Source organism: Apis dorsata, unplaced genomic scaffold, assembly GCF_000469605.1.
Source record: "Apis dorsata unplaced genomic scaffold, Apis dorsata 1.3 scaffold_577, whole genome shotgun sequence".
Classification (NCBI taxonomy): domain Eukaryota; kingdom Metazoa; phylum Arthropoda; class Insecta; order Hymenoptera; family Apidae; genus Apis; species Apis dorsata.
The window spans coordinates 575,344-582,223 of record NW_006263787.1 but is presented as its reverse complement, the minus strand read 5'-3'; the positions used below and the strand labels follow the sequence as shown (position 1 = coordinate 582,223).

Below are 6,880 nucleotides of genomic sequence, written 5' to 3'. Positions count from 1 at the left end.
GACGAAACGGTTTGGCCCACATTTCGCCGGCTCATTGGCTCCCGGCCAATTTTCCCGAGGAGCCCATCACCCTAAGAACAAATCAAGCCTCTCTGGAACGACACCAGGTTAAATTGCTAAGGCCAATCTTTTCTCTGTCACCGCGACTTCCGAGCCGCGTTTCTCTCAAAGTACGTTTCACAATGGCGATTCATCCCCTTTGTGGGGATGAATCCGCCCCGCGCTCGCCGTCCGCCGCAGGCTTGAAACGTGGAATCATTTCTCGGGTCAAAGAGGCGTTTATTCGCGAGGAAGAATCGCGAATTCACGTAAAGAGAGAGAGAGTGAGAGAGAGTGTGGAGAACGAAGTCGAGTCACGTCGGTTCCAACGGCATCGATCCGGGATCAGACAGTTTGGCAGCCATTCGTCACATCCGGCGAACAGCTATGGGGCGAATACTCGAAATTCATTGTGGATTATTACCAAAATTCCTGACATTCTTGCTTACAAGCCTTGTTGACTTCCACGTACGTGATTCGTCGCGAGTCGCGCACGGAATTTCGGCCAGTATTATATTATTGCGTTTTGAACAGTTGTCTGCCACTTGCCGTTTCCGTGTCGTCGAAATTTTATCAGCGGGATTGATTTTGTTTCTGAGATCGTGTGAATTTTTATTTTAAAAGAAACTAAGCGTCAATAGACAAAATTATTGTCGCGAATGAGTATCTGTCTAAATAAGAGAATGATCTCTGATGTTCGATTAACAATAAATATTTTAAGAAGAATTTGATTTATAGAATAATTTTTACAAGAATAATATTCTTCTTTTCATTTGTATCGAATATTTATTTGAAAGAAGTGGAAATTACACGTACAAATTATAAGATTCATTGGCCAACAAAAGAGTTTAAAAGCTAGTTAAAAGTTGTTGGTTTCTCTAGACCGAAACCAATCTTCTTTTTCGTACACCGTGAAATAATTAAAGGGGAGCTCGTTCAAGTTTTCTTGGATAAAATCGACGAGGAAGATGACTCTTTGTGTAATTATTCTTTAATGAATTCTCTCGCTGCATCGATTCGAGGTATCAAACACCGTAAAAGATATTCTCTCTGCCGGGTAAAAGAAGAGATATAAAACGAATGAAAAGAGCGAGTGAAAGACTCTGATTCGTGATAACGGAATGAAGGCCAAAAAGATTTCGTTCTTTTAATTCAAGTTGGAAAATAGTTGTAGATAGAAATAAAAATTTAAATGTTAATTTTATAAATTAATTATAAAATTATTTGCTTGAAATGCCATTTTACAAATCTTATTCGATATGAATGAATCAGGAAACTTCTCTGTCTGTCTGCTCCTTTCTATGTAAACACGTTCTACTTATGGAAACTCTCGGCTGACCGTATCTTTCTTGTACTACTGAAGTCAGAGTTTGTACAGCTTTCGCCATAGTGGAACGAGTTTCTACGATAAAACACCACATGTTATAACACTGACGGTAACACGTATCGTTCTACAATGATATGATTCTGAAATTTCCCTAATACATTGTTGACTGCCTGTTTTATTCGAAAACTAGCACGGACTACTCTAAGAATAAGATAAAAATGCAAAAATAAATTTAATTAATTTCATTATACGTAATACAATTTTATACAAGTATATACTCGTATATATCCTTTTGCCATACAAGAAAATTTATAGAAAATACATTAAATTTCTTTTCTCTCGATTCATTTGACTCAAATCTATAAATCTTGCTTCTCGTTCAATTTTACAACCGTTGTTATATCACAAAATCAACTATTATATATATATATATACATATACGTAAGAAGGAATTTCAATAGTAATTCAAGTGTCACATTGATCAGCCGTAGCACGAAATACCAAACAATTACTTTCTTGAAATACGATAGAACAGGGTGGATTGTAAAACTACGTATATACATTCAGAATCAGAAGGTTCACGATTCCAATTTCTTCCACTTGCAAACGTTTCGAGCGAGAAACGAGCGAAGGAGTTGACGCTAACGGGCAACAAACACGTTGTTTACATATTCTATGCAGTTGGCATAGAACGATCGAACGAGCACATGTTTCCTTTATACGTGGATTCCTCGAAATAATTGTCATGGGAAGAATGGAGATTGACTTATTTTCTCACTACAGTTAATCCATTAGATTCTTCGAAAATAATCTAACGTAAACAAATATAAACAAATACATATAAGCTTCCTCGCTTCGTTGAACGAATGAAACTTGATGACAGTTTAATGAGCAAAAAAGAAAACGACGATCGTGCATTCTCTCTTTTAAATATTATATTCGAATGTTGAAAGAAAGGATAAACAGCGAAAGTACGTCTCATTAGTCCAGTTTATTCGAAAATGCTAAGGAGTTATTTGTTGTGATGGAATAGAATGATAAAATCTTTGTGTTTCTTTTTTTTTTTTTTCGACGAATCCAATGAGGATTAATTCTTTGTTAATTGATTTAATGGAATTTTTCCTCTTTCTTTGGAGAGAAAATGAATGAGGTAAATAAGAAAAAAGTGTACGTATGTTTTCTCATAACAATAATTTGAAAATTTATTTATTTTATCAAGCTGAATATCGATGATATAACGATGGAGAGATTCTATGTGGATCGAAAAATATAGAAATAAAATATTTTTATTTGAGATTTCGTCGTCAAGTAAATCAAGATTGAATTAACTGAGATACGAATAAACTATCGATAGGTGAAATGAAGTTTTATATTCTCGTTTTCTTTTTTTTTTGAAAATCAATTTATATAGTCTAGTCATGAAATATAATTTTCTCGAAGAATGATTTTTATAAAAAAAAGTTATTTTATATTTTTTGTTTATTTTTATGCGTAGAATTATCTTCTATTGATATTCGTTCATATCAATTTTTATTGTATATTGATCATCTTCAATAATTTCACTCTTTCTTCGTTTCATTATATTAAAATAAACATATCATCCAGTTTATGAATCCATTTTATATATTAAAGAAAATATCTACTAGCGTGTCATCTCATACCGTAAATCATTCATCCAATTATCCAATTTTTATTTTATATTAATTATCTTCAGTAATCTGATTCTTTTTTTACGATCTTCCTTTGTATTAAAATAACGTATAACAAAACAAACATATCGTTAATTAATTTATAATTTATGAAAGAAATTAACGATATAATTTATACATAGACAGATCATTCCAATGATTTCATTTTTACAATATACATTAATCATTTTTAACGTCAGTTCACAACCTGCATTCCACACTCTATAAAAAAATTGATTCACGGTTTCGTAAGTCGAAAAAAAAGAAGAAAAAAGAAAAAGAGGAAACGAATATACACGGTAACGATATACGGAATGATCAAGAGGTTAAGAGTATTCTATCCATGCGGTATGCATCAATAAAGAAACAAACGTAGCTAGTTCGAGTGCAGTTCGAGGATGTACTACACTTTCAATACGAAGAGGTGAGGCGGATCATCGGGAGAAGATTCGTTACGACATTGTTCCCAAAGTGCAACGTCCTGTCCGCTTGTTTTCATCGATCTAGTCGACCTGTTGTTAGAGGCTAAACACTTAGTCACTTGATATTCGAGTGCTAACGAACGACGAGTAGAAAGCCTTCGAATGAAAAATTATCGGTCGAGAAAGAAACTTGTGTTCCAATCCAAGGATCCTTTCCAAGCTTAGTCATTGATTCGATGATTATCAATGAAATTGAATAATTCAATGATTTATGTCGCGTATTATGACGATCCTGTGAAATTTTTTGAATAATTTATATTATTTAAATAATATAAACATATTGTAATATTTTTTAACTGAATATTGAACTTTTAATTGCAAATGAGATTATGATTGAGAAAGGAGACAATAGTTATGAGGGAGGATGAAATTATAATTAGTCAAAATAAGTTTTACGAGATTTACGAAATCTATGATAGGGACTATAAGATAATGTCACCCATGCCAAATGGCATTATTTAATCAAGGGAGAATGATAGTGGCTAGAACTGGATAATCAACTGAATTGTTTCATCGTCACATTGGAACTAGTTCGATTCGCGTGTTACGATGATCAGGCCATGTTTTAACCGCATGGAATAATTCTCGAGTTTGAAACAACGGGGAAAATCGGTAATTCTGAGAAATTTGTAGCCGTGATATCGTGATACAACCGCGTTTCGATGCTCAGGATGAGTTTACTTTGGCTTTTGTAAAGTGATTAAGAGCGGTGAACGATATGATACGAGTAACATTTTGTTTCTCATTTGCCAGGTTCAAATGTTTGGAGATTTATCGTGGTTATTTTTAGATTGAGAATAAATATTACTTATATATCACGATGCGAAAGTAGTTGACTTATGAAGTAATTAATACATGATACGAAGATTTTGATCTTGTGTGCAATATCGAATAGTTCTAATAATGATTTTGAAATATTACAAGTAAAATATTTATTGGTATTTTTAAAGGAACAGAAAAAATAAGTTATATTATCATAGTTTCAGTATATTGATGAAGATTTGAAGAATTATAAGTGTTTTTGATTACGATATGATAAAAAGAAATTGAAATGACAAATTGATAGAAATATATTTGATTGATAATTGTATAATTAATTTATTTCCTGAAGAAAGACAAATTATAACGAATATTGCTGTCATGCTAATTATATCCGTTATTATTGTGCGGATGCGAAATGTGTAATTTATTATATTATGTAACAATTATAGAATTATAAAACGGTTATTATAATATATATAAATCTCTACACATTTCACTGATTCCAAAACCGAGAATTCGCAATTAATTCTCAGGAGAAACAAAATATTACTCGTATCATTTACCGCCCTTAATCAGTTTACAAAATAAAACAATAACAATAAATTGTTCGTTCAATTGTGATTGTTTTATTATATTCGACACTATCTTTATAATTTATTTCTCTCAAAAATGATCTCAAAAAAATAAAAAATCCTTTATAATATTTATTTTTAACACATTCCATGAAATTTAGTTACTGATAAATTTACTTCATACAATGTTAAAAGCAATGAAAAATGAACTTTTACTGACCGAGGATAGCGAATATAATTTTTCTATAATTTAACACTTAATTTCGCTTCACTTTTCAATTAGTGTTTTCAGTAGTGTTTCAGTAGTTTCATCGTGCTATCGGCGGACAATCAAATTAATATGAAGATTCCTATATAGATGGTCCATAAGTGAAACGCTATTCCTGGGAGGAAAGATCGATTTACAGTGCCGGACAAACTAATTTCTCAGGCTCGTCTGGAGCATCGCTGCACGGGCTAACCTCGTTATACGATTTACAACTGTTCCAAACTCCTAGACCGGTTTCTTTCTTATTGGTTTCTGCCCGCGGCTCCAGGGCTGCATCAGCATTAGGTCATTAGGGAAACCCTGGAGGGTTGCATGCGCGATCTTGGACAATTTTCCTTCTTCCAATTTCTTCCAACTCGTTTTAATCCAAAAGATAAAAACTTGTCTCATTATCGAATCATATTTTCCATATTACGCCTCTTGCAAATTTTCACGGAACGTCTTTGGTTAAATTTCAATCCTGTTATTTTTAATTCTAATAGATATTAATCTTGTTATATGTCACGAAGATCCAAACAAATTTCCAATTCATTCAAAAAGATTGTGAAAGATTCATTGCAGATTTCATCGTGTAGTAATCTCGTGAAATGTGATGTCTGCATGAGATTTATGCTTAATGGATTTTTCTTCTCTCATTTAAGAAATTTTTTTAGCAATAAATTTTTCTCAATAATTTTTCACTTATATTTACCTTTGCTAATTTTATCCCGAATTTAATCGTTCCTTCAGAACATATTCTCGACTCTGTCCAATCGCATAATTTCCTACCCACGGTTCAATCTAATCCCTGCAGTGGTGTTATGTAAATTAGCAAGCATCAATGGCCGGCTATCGATAAGCACGTTGTAATACGACCTTAAACATCCGACATCTATTAAAATATCTTGGCTAATTTCCAATGAACTTGGTCGTCTATATGCAAATTGGCCTGGTATTTTACCAAACCGATAGAAAAAAAAAAACAACCGAAATTCCACAAATTTTGTCGACCTTTCAAAGACAAAAAACGTGGGCGTTTATTAAGAGGATAGATAGCAATGTCTGAGGAATGAATCATTTGGAATGGTCACGAGCAAAACCGCGATGGGTTGGCGTTAAATCATGCTGAATGTTTTCACGAAATCGCGAAACTTGGTAAACCAGTTCCACCAAATGTATTTCCGGTTTTGAGTTACGAGAAATAACGTCTCTTTAACTTCAATCACGATATTATTATGGCTCTCTCCCGTCGAATATTTCGATCGATCCTTCCACGATTTTTACATATGGAAAATTTTGCTTAAGGAATTAAAGCTTCGATAATTGGATCTGCTTATAATTCTTATCGTTCTGTTTGAATCTTACAAATCGAAGATTCACAAATTTAAAAGGAAGTCATCCCAGAAGAAGTATAAACAAATTCACAAATGATTTTTTGCATCCTTAAATTCTTAAACTCTCAAATGCATAAAATAATTTAAAGAAAAAAGTACTTGTTAATGGAATTTTCACTAAGATTCATTTCCAAAAACAATGGAAAAACAAATTTAAAAGATAACATGCAAATAAGAAAAATTTATTTCTAAAAATACAACGCATTCCTTACCTCGGTTTAACTACATCTCCTTGCGACTGATTTCTACCAGGCAATAAAATCTCGCGCCAAAAATAAAAATAAAAAAATAAAAAAACGCGAGATATCTCTAACGTTATCCAAACGATATTTCATCCCAAGATACTTCGCTCGTTGACACCAGTAACAG

At 32.7% G+C, this 6,880-nt stretch overlaps 1 protein-coding gene across 1 annotated transcript in view; it reads left to right on the top strand.

Annotated features, from left to right (window-relative positions):
• The window catches only part of LOC102676571 (cilia- and flagella-associated protein 298), an 85,972-nt gene that overhangs the window by 52,204 nt on the left and 26,888 nt on the right, over positions 1-6,880 (top strand). The window lies entirely within an intron of this gene.